Source organism: Procambarus clarkii, chromosome 90 (assembly GCF_040958095.1).
Source record: "Procambarus clarkii isolate CNS0578487 chromosome 90, FALCON_Pclarkii_2.0, whole genome shotgun sequence".
Taxonomy (NCBI): domain Eukaryota; kingdom Metazoa; phylum Arthropoda; class Malacostraca; order Decapoda; family Cambaridae; genus Procambarus; species Procambarus clarkii.
The window spans coordinates 17,316,907-17,336,301 of record NC_091239.1 but is presented as its reverse complement, the minus strand read 5'-3'; the positions used below and the strand labels follow the sequence as shown (position 1 = coordinate 17,336,301).

At 43.1% G+C, this 19,395-nt stretch overlaps 1 protein-coding gene across 2 annotated transcripts in view; it reads right to left on the bottom strand.

Annotated features, from left to right (window-relative positions):
* The window catches only part of LOC123746620 (probable endonuclease 4), a 195,465-nt gene that overhangs the window by 1,378 nt on the left and 174,692 nt on the right, over positions 1-19,395 (bottom strand). Inside the window, exons 9-10 of one of the 2 annotated variants that reach the window (XR_011225905.1) lie at positions 7,694-7,857; positions 6,352-6,450 (exon numbers count right to left, since the gene is read on the bottom strand). The gene's annotated coding sequence lies outside the window, so the exon portion shown is untranslated. The remainder of the gene's footprint in view (positions 1-6,351; positions 6,451-7,693; positions 7,858-19,395) is intronic. The other variant, XR_011225906.1, reaches the window with a different exon arrangement.

Sequence of the window (19,395 nt, the reverse complement as noted above, 5' to 3'; positions counted from 1 at the left end):
TCGAGGGACAAGTGACTGCGAGGGACGGTCGGAAAGCAAGACACACGCTCGTCCTGGAAGTCAGGACATTCAACAAGGATATGCACAACTGTAAGAGGGACAACGCAATTCGGACAATAAGGAGCAGGGCGGCGCTCCATTAAGTGACCGTGGGTTAAGCAAGTATGACCAACCCACAGCCGTGCCAAAGCAGTGTCCCACCGCCGGTTACGGTGGTAGGAGGAAGGCCAAGGGGACACACTAAGTTTGAGAGTACGCAGCTTGTTACCAACCACAGAGGACCAACAACCCTGCCAACAAGGAAGAATGAATAACAGGATAAAAGTCGGAATAAGGAATACCTTTACGGGAGATGGGACAAGAACGTATAGCTTCCTTAGTGGCAGCATCCGCACACTCATTGAAAGAAACACCAATATGGCTGGGAACCCAGCAAAACTCTACCGATTTAAATTTACTAGAAATAAGAAACAGCCAATGTTGAATCTCAATGACCACCGGATGGACAGGATTAAAGGACCCTAGAGCCATGAGGGCACTACGAGAATCAACTACAACCACAAAGGAGGAATGAGAATGAGAAAGCAAGAGACAAAGAGCATAGAGAATAGCATAAAGTTCTGCCGTAAAGACGCTAGCCTCCGAAGGGAGGCGACACATGTAAGTACGGTCAGGAAAAACAACAGAGTAACCCACACCATCCGCAGACTTAGACCCATCAGGGAAGATGGAAATAGGGTGGGAGTGCGAAGAAAAGTGCTCAAGGAAGAGGCTTTTCACAATTGTAGGAGGGGTAAAGGCTTTAGTAATACAAGTCAAGGACGTACAAAACTTGGGAAGGGGGACTCTCCACGGAGGTAATGAAGGAACAATACGAGGAGAAACATTAGAAATATGAACAGAAAGAGAATCCTGTAAGCGAGATAACTGGACAGAAAGTGGGAGACAATGAAGAGGAACAGGAACCACAGGAGGAGGAAAAGTCAATGCACGACAGAGGAGAGAGGAAGGATGTTGGAAGGACCGCGCAAGATAGCGAAGACAGTAGCGATCACGGCAGTCCTGAAGAGAGAGAAAGCCAGTGTCAACATACAAACTAAGGGCGGGAGTCGAACGAAAGGCACCAGAGCCGAGACGCAACCCAGTATGGTGCAAAGCATCAAGACGGTGAAGAGTAGAAGGAGAAGCAGAAGACTATGCAGGGCAACCATAATCGAGTTTAGACAGGACGAGAGAGGAGTGCAAATAGAGGAGCATGCGTCTATCCGCTCCCCAAGAAGTATGGGACAAAACCTTAAGGAGGTTAAGGGCCTTAGAGCATTCAACTCGGAGGCAAGAGATATGGGCTGACCAAGACAAACGAGTGTCAAAGACTAACCCCAAAAGCTTCGCGGAATCCCTGTACACAATGAGATGACCATAAAGCAACAACAATGAAGTAAAGGTCCTTTCAGTAAGAATCTATCATTCACTGAAAGTTGCTGCAGTTAAAAATAAAAGAAAATACAAGTCCCTAGAAATAAACAAGCAACCTTTTTGACTAAGGAAAAGAAGGTAGTTATTCTACTGTATAAATCTAAGTATTCACTCAGATAACTGTATCCAAGCATAGAGGTTCCCCCCCCCCCTTCCCTTTCAGAAAAACATCTACTTTCGAAAAAGTTTAACATTGGCCAACAAAAATGATTCCAGAACTAAATTGCCTAATACCAGGAACAACTGAGAGCCATGACAAACACTGCAACCCTCTCCTACCCCCAAGTCTTATGCTATTTATGATCCAAGGTAATTTGAGATACTATACTGTACTTCCTACAGACGAGTCTAGTGAGAGGGTGATCTCCTGGCGATTAAATTGAAGCACGATACAGGTGTCAACGAACATCAGTCAGCCCACTTGTCAGCACAGTGGATAACTAATGACATCATAATCTGCAGTGTTGTATGCCTCCCTGTGGCAATTTAAATCAATAAAACACAGGGTTGTGGCAATGTTTACAGCATAAGGCAAGGTATAGAGGAATCCTGGAATGCCATGTAATGTGTAGTCCTTGAATGTGCTTTAGGCAACCAAATTGAATAACAACATTTCTGGTGTTCGGCTATATAATCCGAGTTTCTCATTCGGTATAATGTTTTAAACCTAAATAGGAATTCACTTTAAAGGTCAATTTATTTGGAAAGTGCTAACCAGATTCCAAATTACTGAGCTCTGAAAGTACTACAAGGCAAGTTTAACCGAATGAGCGTTTGCCTATCCATACCCCCATGAGGTATGTGACAACACTGAATAAAGAAAGGGTCTTTGAGCATTCACCGTGCAGGTATTTGACATGACCAATATAGCCAAGTGTTAAAGATCATTCTAAGCAGTTCTGCACAATCCATATACTATCAATTAATATAATTGTACAATGGTGCTTGGTGGATAATATTTCCTATTAAAACTCATTGGACAACTGTTTGTATTAGACATTTTAAACCTACAAATGGTAGCCCTAGATATCCCACTACAGTATTAATTACAAGATGAACAATGTAAAATCAATACCACAACAGCAAAGGATGACGGCTTTTCAACAACCGACAAACACACAGGTCTAACACCAGCCATCCCGAGAGAGGACGTCCCAAGCATGTACACCCCACAACTTTACATCACCTTTGCTACCTCACGCGAGCACGCAACAGCATGAGGATGCCATACTCCCAAATCAACTCCATGCACTTTGAGGCTTTAACAACTCAACATTTAAAAAGTTGATTTAAAAAATCAAACACCTGAATTTTTCCATAATTAAATTTACTAGGGAAATGCACACCAAGCCATGAAACTTACAATGAAGATGAACAAACTACACACAACTGTCACCAAACTTCCACATACCACCCCCCTCTCACTCCTGCCCTCCCTCCTTAGGTGCTCTGATTGGCTGAGCACCTGAGCCACCACCACTCACCTCTTGTTGTGAGAGCCTAAAGCATGTTTGGTTGCACTTTAAAAGTTCCCGAGTGTACTCGCCTAATTGTGAGTACCGCCTGCCCGGTTCACCATTTTGTTTTTCAATCTACCTCAATTTACCCCTTTACAGTCAAATATTATGCATAATTCTGTTTAAGACTTGTCCCTTCTTAACTTAAATAACTACTTTGGCCATCTGCAATCTTTCTAGGTGGGTAACAATGACTCTTGAGGCCAGAAAGAACTTATCAAACGGCGATCATAACAATACGGTACACACACAAAATCACAACCTGATATACACCAAGCAGAAAATCCACTGGAGCTGTGAGGCGACGTAAACCCTTGCCCAAGGCACTGGCAGCTGCATACACTACCACAGTATATTACTGACTTTGTAAAAGTCTTACAACCGGATTTCCCCATAAATCACAGCAAGTTTTGAGGCCACTCCTTGAGTCAACGTCTTACGTAAGCCCTACAAGCACTCGGGTGAAGGCTGAAGCAGTTCAACACCATACGCCCCAACTTCAAATACACAGTTGAGAGGCGGGACCAAAACGTGATTTTCTGTGTGTGCCTGAAGTTGGGGCATACGGTCTTGCTTCACCCTTCACTTTACCCTTCACCGGCGTACTTCAGGGGTTTTATTTAATACTTGGACTGGCTTCAGTAGGGCCTCCAGACTTTCTGTGGCTTCACAAGTGTCACGTGAATCCCCTGCATAGCAGTGGAACTGCCTTTTCCCTTCACCTTCAATGCCTCTGCACTGGAAGTATACATCTACACCAGCCCAGAAGAGTCATCAGTCCTGCCACCTCTCCATACCCCCCAGGGCCTGGCACGGCCTGGTACGACTCAGAGGCAAGCCGGGCGCCACTGCTAACTGGCAGTTTGTCCCCACAAACAAGCAGTTAGCCGCCTTCAACTGACAGTGGTACAGCTCAACACAAAGGCACCGCCAGCCACAACGAGCAGTTTGCTAGTTGACCAGATGTCCACCTCGTGTTGACACTGGATGAGTCATCACCGCCGGACTATATAAAGAGCGCTGCCTCCCTGGAGAGGCAATCTCTCCCTCAGTGCTCTAGGATCACCTTGGTGTCTCTAACCCGTCGTCCACTTCCAGCCAACATCATGTGACTGATGCCATGGTGGTATGGTAGCTGTCTTCAGAACACCAGTATATCTTCATACTTTTATTCATTGCTTATAGTATATTTTTTGCATTTAAGGTCATACTAACTTGTTCACCTTTGCATTACATGATAGTCAAGTATTGTCATGTGTTATTTTTGTTCATTACTATTTCAGTAAATTGTTTAATTATTTATTTGATAATTTTCATTTGTTTCCACCTGCAACTTACACACTGCAAGGCCAATAGCAGCATTTCTTTCATTTATGTGAGGGAGAGCCATACCATCTTGGTTCAGTATAGCTGTGATACCATAACCCGTCACACAAGATATCCAGTTGTAAGACTTTTACCATCAGTGGTGGTAGAGTATGCAACTGGCAATGCTTTTGTTACAGGTTCGCTTCATCTCACAGCCCCAGTGGATTTTCTCACACATTTGAATACATAAAACAACTTTATTTGATACATTCCAAACCAAAGTACTGTACAGTATAGTAATTATCAAACCATCAAATGTGTGGGATAATCATAGTGCGCTAAATATCACTAACGTCGCCAATACAAGAACAAAAACGCATACGGCGAACAATATCAAAGGTATTGAATTTACCAAGAATTTTATCGAGGGACAATTGACAGTGAGGGATGGTCGGGAAGCAAGACACGTAAGTCCTGGAAGTCAGGACATGTAGAGACAACGGTTTGGACAATAAGAAGCAGGGCAGCGCTCCATTAAGTGCCCGTGAGTTAAACGTGTATGACCAATATACAACCTCGCCAGAGCCGTTTCCCACCACCGGTTACGGTGGTAGGAGGAAGGCCACGGGAACACACTACTCTTAAGAGCACGCAATTTGTTACCAGTAACAGAAGACCAACAACCCTGACAACGGGCAAGAATGGGGAAATGAATAACTGAGTAAAAGTCATAATAAGGAATACCTTTACGGGAGATGGGACAGGTACGGATAGCTTCCTTAGCGGCAGTGTCCGCACCCTCATTTAAGAACACACCAATATGGGTGGGAATCCAGCGAAATTCCACTGTCTTAAATCTACTGGAGATAAGAAACAGCCAATGTTGAATTTCAACTACCAAAGGATGGACTGGATTAAAGGATTCTAGAGCCATGAGGGCACTGCAAGTGTCAACTACAAACACAGAGGAGGATTGACAGCGAGAAAAGAGTTGATGAAGAGCATAGAGAATAGCATAAAGTTCTGCCATGAAGATGCTAGTCTCCGGAGGCAGGAGACACAAAGGTGCAGTCAGGAAAAACAACAGAGTAGCCTACACCGTCTGCAGACTTAAGACCCATTGGTGAAGACGGAAATAGAGTGGAAGTGTGAAGAAAAGTGTTCAAGGAAAAGGTGATTTAGAACTGTAGGAGGGGTAAAAGTTTTAGTCATGTGGGTCAAGGCTTACAGAATTTAGGAACGGGGACCCCTCCATAGGGGCAAAGACGGAATGACACGAGGGGAAATATTGGTAACACAAACTGAAAGGGCATTTTGTAAGAGAGACAACCGTACAGAAAGAGATAGGTGGTGAAGGGGAACAGGAACCACAGGATGGGTAAAGGTCAAGGCATGACATAAACAAGAGTGAGGGTGCTGTAAGGACCGTGCAAGGTGGAGAAGACAGTAGCGATCCTGTAGAAACAGGACGCCAGTTTCAACATACAGGCTTAGGGTAGGTGTCGAAGGAAAGGTACCAGAGCTGAGCCGTAACCCAGTATGATGCAGTGTGTCCAGATGGTGAAGGGTAGAAGGAGAAGCAGACGAGTAAACAGGGCCATAATCGAGTTTAGACAGAACGAGAGAGGAATGTAAAGAGAGGAGCAGTGTCGATTAGCTCCCCAAGAAGTATGGGACATGACCTAAAGTTAGTTAAGGGCCTTAGAGCATTCAACTCGGACGTAAAAAATATGGGGCGACAAAGACAAACGAGTGTCAAAGATTAGCCCTAAAAGCTTTAGCAGATTCTTTGTACAAAAGGGGATGACCCCTGTTACCTAACAGTAAATAGGTATCTGGGAGTTAGCTGTTACAGGCTGCTTCCTAGGGGGGTGCATGTGTGGGAGAAAAAAAAATTTAGTAGTTAACCACTGAACTGCTCTGTCTCCAAATAACACCCTGGTGCACAAGAAATAAATTCTTTCCAAAAAAATTTTTTCTCTTCTTATATTGTTAAAATGCAGAGTCTGATCACAGGGAAACTAAACAAAAAATATTGTATGTGACTTACTTTAGCTGCGATGGAGCTGGGAAGTTGAGCAAATTATGGGCGCTGAACATTGGAGCGATGGGGGTCTGTCGGCCCCGTCACCCCGTGCGACGGCAGTTCCTGCGAATAAAATGTTGCGCAATTATTTTGAAGTTCCTCATTCATTTCTTCTTTTTTTTCTGTAATATTATTTAAAAGTGTGTAATTTGTGGAATTTATATAATTCAAAGTATAGAACATCGCTATGCTCAAAATTATGGGCCTCATATATGCGACATATTCTACAATCAAACAGTGCTTTTGCTGTTATTACACTATATACACACATTGTATATACCCATCTACGTATGTATTCACCATAACGATCCACTATGTTGGTATGGTGAGCCCAAAAAACATGAGTGAGCTGCCACACCCTGCCAGTCCTCCCTCCCTCCTCCAACACATTACTCGCCAACATTCCTCCTCCCAAAATACTGTTATTGTGTTTATTACACTATTTACACACGTTATGTAGAAGTATGTACATGTTTTATTCATGTACATACGTACATACTTGCCATCTCCTCACCTCTCTCTCTTGCCTACTTAATGCTCTTGCTTCCCTCATCTCATCACAATCGACTTTATAATGGTCCAGGACGGATCGAAATGTCGTCGTCTATTCAATTTCCAGTGTGTGGTTTGGTCAACAATGAAATCTTCATGCAAGATCTTATAAAGAAAACCCCTAGAACGAGTTTTGCAGATACGAAAGAGTTTAAGGTGAGTAGGGGATGGTTTGAGAAATTTTGAAAAAAGACGTGGTATTCATAGTGTTGTGAGGCATGGTGAGGGTGCCAGCTCAGACAAAGTAGGGGCTGAAAGATTTGTTCGTGATTTTAAAGATTTTGTAGATACTGTATTGATGGATATATTCCACAACAAGTGTTTAATTGTGAGGAGACATGGCTGTTCTGGAAAAAATTGACGAAGAGGACATACATTACCCAAGAGGAGACGTTATGCCCGGACACAAGCTAACTTGGGCTAACTTGTGTCAGGATAGGCTAACTCTTGTGCTGTGTGGCGATTTGAAAATTAAACCCTTGCTCGTGTATCATTCCGAAAATCCAAGAGTTTTAAAAAATATATAATGTGCAGAAAAACTGTGATGTAGAGTGGTTTGCCCTGCCATCAAAAAATATCTGCAAGAGAAAAGTTTGACACTAGAGGGCCTGCTTCTCGACAATGCTCCTGCTCATCCTCCAGACTTGGAGGGTGCATTGTTGGGGCCACTTTTTTTTTTTTAGGGATATTCCTGCATGGGCCCTAAGTTTCTGGCTAATGAACCAATGACATGAAGGAGGAGTTTTCAACCTACCTTGTGTTAGGTGTGCAGGGGTCAATAGGCTGAACATAATGTCAGGAACAAAGGGGGGCGTTTGCCTCTTCAAACACAATTGTGACCATCTTCATCTCTTCGAACTATCCTAAATGCTCTCTTCACCTGTCTGACCAAATTGGGTGTCCAGACCACCTTTGAATCTGAAATTGTAAAATTAATAGTGATTTCGGAATATTCAGTCCATTTATACTAACAAAATTATATACAGTATACTGTAATTGAAATTTTACAGAATGATAAAGGCAATTTAGCAACTTTGTTAAAATGCACATGGGGGAAATACATGAAAATAGGTTAATATGGTTTGTAAGGTTGATGGGAAATGTTTATTACTTTTATGATTTAAAAGATGTATAGCCCTGATACTCCATCCTGGGTGCATTCCACCAGGTAATGACCACAGCAAAAGTTTTCCACGAAGCTCTATTGTCACACAAACTTTTCACATTTTCAAACTTGATTCATCTTTTCCCCCTCCCCTCGTTCCAGGGGTTTTCTTTAAAAGGTCTTCATGCAAATGCCTTGGTTTCTCACATATGATGGCCTCTGAAATGCTATCACCTGCTAACTCTTTGTTGTGTATCCAAATTAATAAAAACTTTTCACTTTTCAACATCCTCAAGTGTTTGTGTTCTTTGTTTCGGGATTGTTGAGATGCCTTTTGCCACTTTAACGCTCATAATGTCCTTTTTCTTAGCAAGTACAGTGCATATTGTTGACATAGATTTGTTGTACTGCCTAGCTAGTTCAACAACCTGTGCACCATTTTGACGTTTATGAATGCTCTCTTGTTTTTCCTCTATGGTCATTCTCACATGTGTTTTCTTGGCTTGAACCTTACCACTGGCATTCTTGGGACTCATGGCAAGATATATAATAACAAATTTTATGTTCAAATAGCCAAAAATCCCAAAACAAACATGTCATGGGTTCGTATCCTGGCCGGGGAGGATTTACTGGGCGCAATTCCTTAACTGTAGCCTCTGTTTAACGCAACAGTAAAATGTGTACTTGGATGAAAAAACGAAACGCTACGCGTACTAGTGGCTGTACAAGAATGTAATAACTCTTGTATATATCTCAAAAAAAAAAAAAAAAAAAAAAAAAAAAAAAAAAATGTAATGCTTTATAAAGAATTCAGGCGCGATAGTTACTAGGCAGGAGACACTGGTAAACTGAGGCGCGATCACCATGCCACCACGCGCTAGGTCAGCCCATACGTATATCAACAAACTCATTTCCCGAGGCAAAGTTTGTATCCCGATTCAAATTTTTCGAAGAAATTAGGCTCGTAACCCGAAAAGTTCATAAATATTCATTCGTAAGCCGAGGTGTCACTATATATAACTAAAAAATTAAACTCAGGATTACTTTCAACCCCCACCCCTTTTGCTCTACTCCATCGCCACCTACCTTCACCCCCCTCTATGATGTACTCTTCCATAGACACCTACCTTTGCCCCCCTCCTCCCCTCTACTCCTCCATCATCACCTACCTTCACACCCCCTCCCTTCTCCTCCTCCATCGTCACCTTCCTTTCACCCTCCTCTATGATGTACTCTTCCATAGACACCTACGTTCACTGCATATAATGCTCCCCTCTACTCCTCCATCGTCACCTACTTTCACCCCCCCTCCGCTCTACTCCTCCAGGGTCGCAGACAATTTCACGAGCGTGAGAACTACGAGTTCTCTAACCACTCTCACACTCCTACTCTCTCACCAGTGAGGGGGAGGGAAGGAGGGAGGAAATGAAGGAAGAAAGGTGGGGGAGAGAGAATAGGCAGGGGGGAGGAGGGCCTAGATACATTTCTTCCATATAGATAGGTAGACTGAGGGAGAGCTGCTTGCCAAGAGCCCTATCAGACAGGCTTCCTATTCCTCAACCCTCCCTAATATGCCACATCCTGGTCAGGACAACTTTGCACGATTGTTATTCTTGGTGTGACTCGAGAACTGACCTCGAGGCGGGGCATGGGCATGGATTATCTCCCTGGGGCACGCACCTCCCTGCCCCAGCTCTCTCTCTCTCTCACATAATCTATCAAGGGTCTAACATGAGGTCATTGTGCCTACCAGAAGTGTATATGTCCAAGGCTGGCCACCTGTCTGGACCATTCAAATGTATAAACACGTAATTAGTCTATTAAAATTATATATAGTACTACAATTATAAATTAATTTGTTCATGGTCATTCGTTTATCAGTATTTTAATATGAGGTATATATACGCATGTATGTATACGTTGACGTACACATATATGACTATGTGTATGGAATGATTATGATTAATCATATATGATTATATCTAATGGAATGCATTAGTAAGTGATGTGGTGGAGGCTGACTCCATACACAGGTTCAAGTGTAGATATGATAGAGCCCAATAGGCTCAGAAACCTGTACACCTGTTGATTGACGGTTGAGAGGTGGAACTAAAGAGCCAGAGCTCAACCCCAGCAAGCACAATTAGGCGAGTATATGAACGAATGCACATGTACACATGATTCAGTGAGAGGTTGTGTTAACCGGAGCTCCTGAGTGTTGTTATATTATCATAGCAATATGGAAGTTGTAGTGAAGGACCTGGTGACTCTAGTGGGAGCCCTGAGGACAGAGTTGGACTCTCTGCGGGAGGAGGTGCGTCAGCTTAAAAAACAACGAGAAGTAACGAAGGAGGAGACCAGCAGTAAAGGGACCTCGTCTTGGAGAGTTGCGAAAGACAGGGGCCTTAAGAAGACTTTGATAAAGCCGCCTTCAAACGCCATAGCAACTTCAAATTCATTTGACGTTTTGGAGGACGAGTGCTGTGGAGAGACTGTGGATCGCGCAAAAGGGAAAGCAACGAAGAGAAAGGAAGCGCAGGCCCCTCAGAAAGTAAAGGAAGTACCTAAGCAAACATTAGTTGTGGGAGATTCCCAGATAAGGTATTTGGATAGAACGTTTTGTGCTAGAGATAGGGGGAACAGGTTAAGGGTTTGCTATCCCGGAGCTGGCATTGGTGATATTATAAACAACATGAATGATATTATGGCTGGTAATGGGAACAATCCCATTATTTGCATTAGCGTGGGAGGAAATGATGTTGGTCGAGTCAGGAGTGAGGAACTGATTCAGAGGTATAAAACAGCCATAGAGTTAGTTAGGAGCAAGGGAGGAATCCCGATCATATGTGGCATTCTTCCAAGAAAGGGAGTGGGAAATGAATGGATATCGAGGGCACTTGGTGTCAATTGCCGGCTGGAAAGATATTGCAAATCAAATGCAATATCTTTCATAGACAACTGGGAACACTTCTATGGAAGAAATGAAATGTATGCTCGTGATGGGGTGCATCTATCGAGAGCTGGGGTTGTTGCTGTTGCGAACTCGCTAGAAGAAGTGGTTAGAGGTGTTTGTTTGGGTTTAAACTGTTAGTAGATAGAGGTATGGGAATTGATTTGGAGGAAGGAGGTAATAAAAGTATGTGTTTGTGGGAGAAAGGAATTGGCAAAACGATCAGGGAAAGAGAAGGTCCGCAAAATAACAATTCACTTAGGGTATATTACACTAACAGTAGAAGTCTAAGAAATAAAATTAACGAATTAAATGCTCTTGTCTGCACAGAAAAAATAGATATTATTGCACTTACCGAAACGTGGATGAATGTAGAAAATAGAGAACTATTAGCTGAATATCAAATATATGGATTTAAACTATTTCACACAGATAGATATATTAGACGAGGAGGTGGAGTAGCCATATATGTTAGGGATAATTTGAAATGTAGTCTCAAAGAGGGAATCAAAACAGAGCCACACACAGAAACTATTTGGATTGAATTAAACGAAAAAGCTAATAATATTATAATAGGAGTAATATATAGGCCACCAAATTTAGACAGAATGGAAGCAAAGCATCTATGGGATGAAATATCTAGAGCATCTAGATCTAACAGTATTTATGTCATGGGTGACTTTAATTTTAGCGGAATAAACTGGTTGAACAAAACAGGGAATAGTGAAGCAGAAGATTTTCTAGAATTAATTGACGATTGCTTTCTTACGCAACACATTAAGGAACCAACACGGGAAAATAATATTTTAGATTTAGTGTTAACTAACAGGGAAACGCAAATTAATGACATCGAAATAGGGAGTGAGCTAGGGAGCAGTGATCACAAAGAAATCAGATTTAGCATAGAATGGAATAGACCAGTAGGAGAAAATTCTGTTAAAGTGCCAGATTTTCGAAAAGCTGATTTTAATAGCCTAAGAAATTTTTTGGGTCAAATTGATTGGAAAGGCTTGGGTATGGGGTGTGGGCCGGTCTTGGAGCGAGACATGAACCCAGCGATAGGTGACTTAAATGGGGATTTCGATGTGGATTCAATATATAACTTATTTAAGAATATTCTAAACAAAGCACAGGAACGTAGTATACCATACAAATTGAATAGATCGTATACTAATGACCCAAAGTGGATAACAAAGAATTTGAAGAACCTTATAGGTAAAAAGAGAGCTTGGTACAAAAGGATTAAAAATGGGGAGGTCACTTTAGAATAGGAATTCGTACAACTGGTTAGAAATGTTAAAAAAGAGATAAGGAAAGCAAAAAGAAACTATGAAGTTCGCATAGCAGGGCAAGCAAAGACAAATCCTAAAGGGTTTTTTCAGTTATATCGTACTAAGACTAGGGAAAGGATAGGTCCATTAAAAACTGAGACAGGTCAAATAACAGATAGTGATGAAGAGATGAGTAGTATTTTTAATAAATATTTTGTATCTGTATTTACTAAAGAGGAACTTAACAATATGCCTTCAGCCGAACAAGTCTATGTGGGTGGGGACGAGGACAGGTTGACGAGTTTAGCAGTTACCAGGGAGGATGTTCTTAAACAAATAGTAAAACTCAAACCAAACAAATCCCCAGGGCCGGATGAAGTGTTTGCTAGGGTGCTTAAAGAATGCAAAGAGGAGCTTTGTGACCCACTGTCAACCATATTTAATAAATCAATAGAGTCAGGCAGAGTGCCAGAGTTTTGGAAAGTTGCTAATGTGATACCAGTTTTTAAGAAAGGAGATAGATCACTTGCGTCTAACTATCGACCAATTAGCCTAACGTCTATTGTGGGAAAGTTACTCGAATCTATAATAGCAAATAAAATTCGTCTTCATCTTGAAAAACATAAATTAATAATTGAGTCGCAACATGGTTTTATAAATGGCCGTTCATGTTTAACAAATTTGTTATCTTTTTATTCTAGCATTGTTGAGGCAGTTGATAGTGGTAAGGATTGCGATGTTGTATACCTTGACTTTAGCAAAGCTTTTGATACAGTGCCACATGAAAGACTGATTAAAAAAATAGAGTCTCATGGTATTGGGGGTGCTATATTAAGCTGGATTAGGGCATGGCTATACCAAAGGAAACAGAGAGTTAGTATAAATGGAATCAAGTCAGAGTGGGAAAATGTTGTAAGTGGAGTGCCTCAAGGCTCTGTCCTGGGACCTCTGTTGTTTATAATATATATAAATGATTTAGATTCAGGTTTGAGTAGCAACATTTGCAAATTTGCCGATGATACGAAAATCGGTAGGGAAATTAATTCGGAGGAGGACTCACTATCACTTCAAGTTGATCTAGATAGGGTTTTGAAATGGTCAAAGGATTGGCAGATGCAGTTTAATGCTGATAAATGTAAAGTTCTGAGGTTAGGTAATGATGATAGAGTTACAAGATACGAGCTAGATGGTGTTGTGATTGCGAAGTCGGATTGCGAAAGGGATCTGGGAGTTATGATTAGTAAGAATTTAAAACAAAAGGATCAATGCATAAATGTTCGTAATAAGGCAAATCGGACACTTGGATTTATTAATCGCAGCGTTAGTAACAAGACACCTGGTGTGGTTCTCAAGCTATATCTTGCTCTAGTTAGGCCCCATTTAGATTATGCAGTTCAGTTTTGGTCGCCATATTATAGAATGGATATAAATTCACTTGAACGTGTCCAGCGTAGGATGACTAAGTTAATTCCCCAAATTAGAAATCTTTCATATGAAGAAAGATTAACAAAGCTTAAGTTGCATTCACTGGAAAGGCGAAGAGTTAGGGGTGACATGATAGAGGTTTACAAGTGGATGAATGGACATAACCGGGGGGATATTAATAGGGTATTAAAAGTATCAACACAGGACAGAACACGAAACAATGGATATAAATTGGATAAGTTTAGATTTAGGAAAGACTTGGGTAAATACTGGTTCAGTAACAGGGTTGTTGATTTGTGGAACCAATTGCCGCGTAACATTGTGGAGGTGGGGTCCCTCGATTGTTTCAAGCACGGGTTGGACAAGTATATGAGTGGGATTGGGTGGTTATAGAATAGGAGCTGCCTCGTATGGGCCAATAGGCCTTCTGCAGTTACCTTTGTTCTTATGTTCTTACACTTTCAAATGAATTAAGATACCTTGAGATACACAATGACTTAGTTTAAATAGTTTAAACACATTATGGTACTGATTTTGACATGCTGGTGTCTGGAAGGAAGAGGGGGTGTGGGGGGTTATTGTCTGAGGTGGAGGACCAGAGGAGGGGGTCAGTGGAAGGATGGTGGCTGGAGGGATGCCATTGTTCTAATGGTTATGAAAACAATTATTGATGGCAGGAATTCAGTGGGTGTGTACTTCACCCGCACCATCACCATACTGTGCCCTGCTACAACCCCCCCCCCACTCCACCCATGCTGTGCGGGGCGTATTACACATTATGGGATAACCGACTGTCTGTCCATTCCTGTCTGCTCGTTATGCTGCCCTTCCTTTTGAAAATTGTCTGCTTTATCGACTTCCTTCAAGACCACACGTTAGCCTCTTATCACGCCCTCTTACGACTCTCAGGGAGCCGGCTCTTCTATACAATAGTTACCACTCAGTCCCCAAGGTGAAAGAGTGTCCGGGCATATGACTTGTTACGTGTACTTATTTGCGATTCGTTTGGGTTGTCACGTGTGGTGATTAGTGTTGGGTAAGGCTAGGCCAGGTCAGGTCAGACTAGGCCAGGTCAGACTAGGCTAGGTAAGGCTAGGCCAGGTCAGGTCTGGCTAGGCCAGGTCAGGCCAGGCTAGGCAGGGTGAGAGAAGTAAAGCGGCAGGTACTTACGTTTCCGAGAAAGTAGCGGCGGTAGTAAATTGTTGATTTAGATTCGACGACATCCTGAAGCTAGTAGGTGGCGGCCTCATCGCTCTCGAACTTGTTGTTGTTGTAGGGGATACGAGGCACACCCAATATCCCCCTTACATTGATCACATCGCACACTAATATTTTTACTATTTCGGACACCAGATTTGTCTGTTTCGTATATGTATAATTGTTCAATATTAAAACCACAATAGAATGCTCTTAACAGTTACAATTTTCAACTTAACAGCCATATAGTTGGCAAGAACGCCGCCCGCCAGTGTAAATGTCTCAGACCCTGTTGGAATATAACCAGTCTGTCAATCGGGTCAACCCAAGTGTTGCGTTTCCAAAAGGGTCACCCATGTTGGAATCGGTGAACGCCCTAGTAATATTGTTGAAAACATCTTAATAACTTATTAAACCAAAGGTCTTTTTATGTCAGAAGAACGGCAGAAACTAGATCTATATATGAAAACTCTTTCAGGACAAAATATAAAGTAAAACTAAAGATATTTGTAGTTGTATAAAAGTTGCATTTTTCATCGGTCGTAGAGCCGGAAATCCGTAATATTCATCTCAGAACAATGATTATTTCACGCAGAATCGTTAATAAACCTAAGATTTTTATACGTCTCAAGAAAGATAAAAACATAAATTTACTTTAATCTAGTTTTACATAATCTAGTTTTACTTTAAATGTTGTCCTGAAAGAGTTTTCATATATAGATCTAGTTTCTGCCGTTCTTCTGACATAAAAAGACCTTTGGTTTAATAAGTTATTAAGATGTTTTCAACAATATTACTAGGGCGTTCACCGATTCTAACATGGGCGACCCTTTTGGAAACGCAACACTTGGGTTGACCCGATTGACAGACTGGTTATATTCCAACAGGGTCTGAGACAGTACACATGTCCACATCCCAATGCCCGCCCTTCCAGGACTGGGGGTGCGGGGGTGTACAATAAACTATACCCACCTCCGGCGGCAGCTTGTCGAAGGCGGAAGTGTAGCCTAGACAATTTGTCATGATAATTAGTGATGACTCTTATTTTGATTATGGGTCCGGAATCCAGTTAAGCTTTTATTCTTAATTTATATTACAATGCTGGTAAAATACACTTCTTGATGATGAGTATGGAGTACAAATGAACTCATTGTGTACCCAAGTTCAAGTTCAAGTATGTTTATTGAGATAAGCAATAAATACATCTCAAAGGGATAGAGTAGCTTAGGCTATTTCAACCCCCCTCTAATTCAAGTCCCTCAAGGGGCGCACAAATGCTGAGTACAAATAGACAAATAACATTACAAGAATCCAAACAAGAATTGTGTACCCTATACTCACAGGATGAGTATAGGGTACACAATAAACTACCACTCACATCATGGTATGGGTTGCACAAGAAACTATCGCGCAGAGGATGAATATGGAGAGCAAAGTAAACAAAGATTCACACGATGAGAAAGGGTTGCGCAATGTCCTATGACTCACAGAATGAGTATTAGCTGCACAATAAACTACAGGTCACAGGATAAGTATGGGTTGCACAATAAATTACAGGTCACAGGATGGGTATGGGCTGCACAAACTACCGGTAACAGGATGAATATGGGATGCACAATAAATTACGGGTCACAGGATGAGTATGGGTTGCACAAACTACTGGTAACAAGATGAGTATGGGGTGCACAATAAATTACCGCACAGAGGATGTGTATAGGGTGCACAAACTGGTTGGGTAAATGGAAATGGTTGGGTACATTTCCTTTCACCTAATGCGACTATTCACGTGTCCGGACACCGGCGATTGTGTGGTATTGGCCATTTATTTAACCATAACTTTGCATTCATTTAATAATTATATTAAGATATGTTTTCCTTGAAATATAGTTACATTATCGTCTACATGTCTTTATTCTGACATAAAGACCTATGGCGTTACTTTGCATATATGCAAAGTAATTATAAAATTGATTGGCTTGTGTGGAGGCCTTCACACTCCCTGAGCAAGCCATCAAGTAACTATAAAAAGGCATATATCTTCACTTTCACTTCAGTTATATTTATGCCAAAGTATTAACATGCAGCTTATATTTATGTCTTTATGACGACATAGAAAACTTCGTTTATTATAATATCTAGATTAAATTAACATTGATCTTCGGAAGGTCATAGTTCCCATATCGGTAAGGAGAGCGTCGGCCATGAAGCCTTGTTTAAAGTATGAATATTTTTCCTCTCTAATAAGGTATAATCTCTGTGATGGATTCAAAAAACTATTTTATATCTGCCTTTCTGATAACATATACAAATATAATCTTTATTTGTGAATATTTGTTAATTATGCAATATATCAGAGGGCGTGTAGGGTTCGGTGTTCAATGAACGAAAAGGACTGGATCACTGTGTACAGGAGGCTGATATGGCAGCAAACACTCTCCTGGCGACCATATATATCTTGGATAAGTCGCTCCACATAATTGTCGCTTGGACCGTCGACTTCCTATGGCGTCTCCTCTCACATATTTACGTCTCATTTCGTTATGAAATTAGATTATTTCAGAGTAAAAATAGGTTTGATCATGTTCTACGTGTAGCACCAACATTATAGTAAGTAAATATACCATATTTCTTCATTACTTGCGTAATGCTAGGACGATTTGTGTAGTTTTGGGCTGATTTGGGTAATTCTATGGACCGTGTGGGAGGTTGTTGTGGTCGTCTGGGCATGTGGGTGGTTGTGTTGTGGTCGTCTGGGCATGTGGGTGGTTGTGTTGTGGTCGTCTGGGCATGTGGGAGGTTGTGTTGTGGTCGTCTGGGCATGTGGGTGGTTGTGTTGTGGTCGTCTGGGCATGTGGGTGGTTGTGTTGTGGTCGTCTGGGCATGTGGGAGGTTGTGTTGTGGTGGTCTGGACATGTGGGTGGTTGTGTTGTGGTCGTCTGGGCATGTGGGTGGTTGTGTTGTGGTGGTCTGGGCATGTGGGAGGTTGTGTTGTGGTCGTCTGGGCATGTGGGAGGTTGTGTTGTGGTCGTCTGGGCATGTGGGAGGTTGTGTTGTGGTCGTCTGGACATGTGGGAGGTTGTGTTGTGGTCGTCTGGGCATGTGGGAGGGTGTGTTGTGGTCGTCTGGGCATGTGGGAGGGTGTGTTGTGGTCGTCTGGGCATGTGGGAGGGTATGTTGTGGTCGTCTGGGCATGTGGGAGGGTATGTTGTGGTCGTCTGGGCATGTGGGAGGTTGTGTTGTGGTCGTCTGGGCATGTGGGAGGGTATGTTGTGGTCGTCTGGGCATGTGGGAGGGTGTGTTGTGGTCGCCTGGGCATGTAGGAGGTTGTGTTGTGGTCGTCTGGGCATGTGGGAGGTTGTGTTGTGGTGGTCTGGGCATGTGGGAGGTTGTGTTGTGGTCGCCTGGGCATGTGGGAGGTTGTGTTGTGGTCGCCTGGGCATGTGGGAGGGTATGTTGTGGTCGTCTGGGCATGTGGGAGGTTGTGTTGTGGTCGTCTGGGCATGTGGGAGGTTGTGTTGTGGTCGTCTGGGCATGTGGGAGGGTGTGTTGTGGTCGTCTGGACATGTGGGAGGTTGTGTTGTGGTCGTCTGGGCATGTGGGAGGGTATGTTGTGGTCGTCTGGGCATGTGGGAGGGTATGTTGTGGTCGTCTGGGCATGTGGGAGGTTGTGTTGTGGTCGCCTGGGCATGTGGGAGGTTGTGTTGTGGTCGTCTGGGCATGTGGGAGGTTGTGTTGTGGTCGTCTGGGCATGTGGGAGGTTGTGTTGTGGTCGTCTGGGCATGTGGGAGGGTATGTTGTGGTCGTCTGGGCATGTGGGAGGTTGTGTTGTGGTCGTCTGGGCATGTGGGAGGTTGTGTTGTGGTCGCCTGGGCATGTGGGAGGTTGTGTTGTGGTCGCCTGGGCATGTGGGAGGGTATGTTGTGGTCGTCTGGGCATGTGGGAGGTTGTGGTGTGGTCGTCTGGGCATGTGGGAGGGTATGTTGTGGTCGTCTGGGCATGTGGGAGGTTGTGTTGTGGTGGTCTGGGCATGTGGGAGGTTGTGTTGTGGTCGTCTGGGCATGTGGGAGGTTGTGTTGTGGTCGCCTGGGCATGTGGGAGGTTGTGTTGTGGTCGTCTGGACATGTGGGAGGTTGTGTTGTGGTCGTCTGGGCATGTGGGAGGTTGTGTTGTGGTCGTCTGGGCATGTGGGAGGTTGTGTTGTGGTCGCCTGGGCATGTGGGAGGTTGTGTTGTGGTCGCCTGGGCATGTGGGAGGGTATGTTGTGGTCGTCTGGGCATGTGGGAGGTTGTGTTGTGGTCGTCTGGGCATGTGGGAGGGTATGTTGTGGTCGTCTGGGCATGTGGGAGGTTGTGTTGTGGTCGTCTGGGCATGTGGGAGGTTGTGTTGTGGTCGCCTGGGCATGTGGGAGGTTGTGTTGTGGTCGCCTGGGCATGTGGGAGGGTATGTTGTGGTCGTCTGGGCATGTGGGAGGTTGTGTTGTGGTCGTCTGGGCATGTGGGAGGGTATGT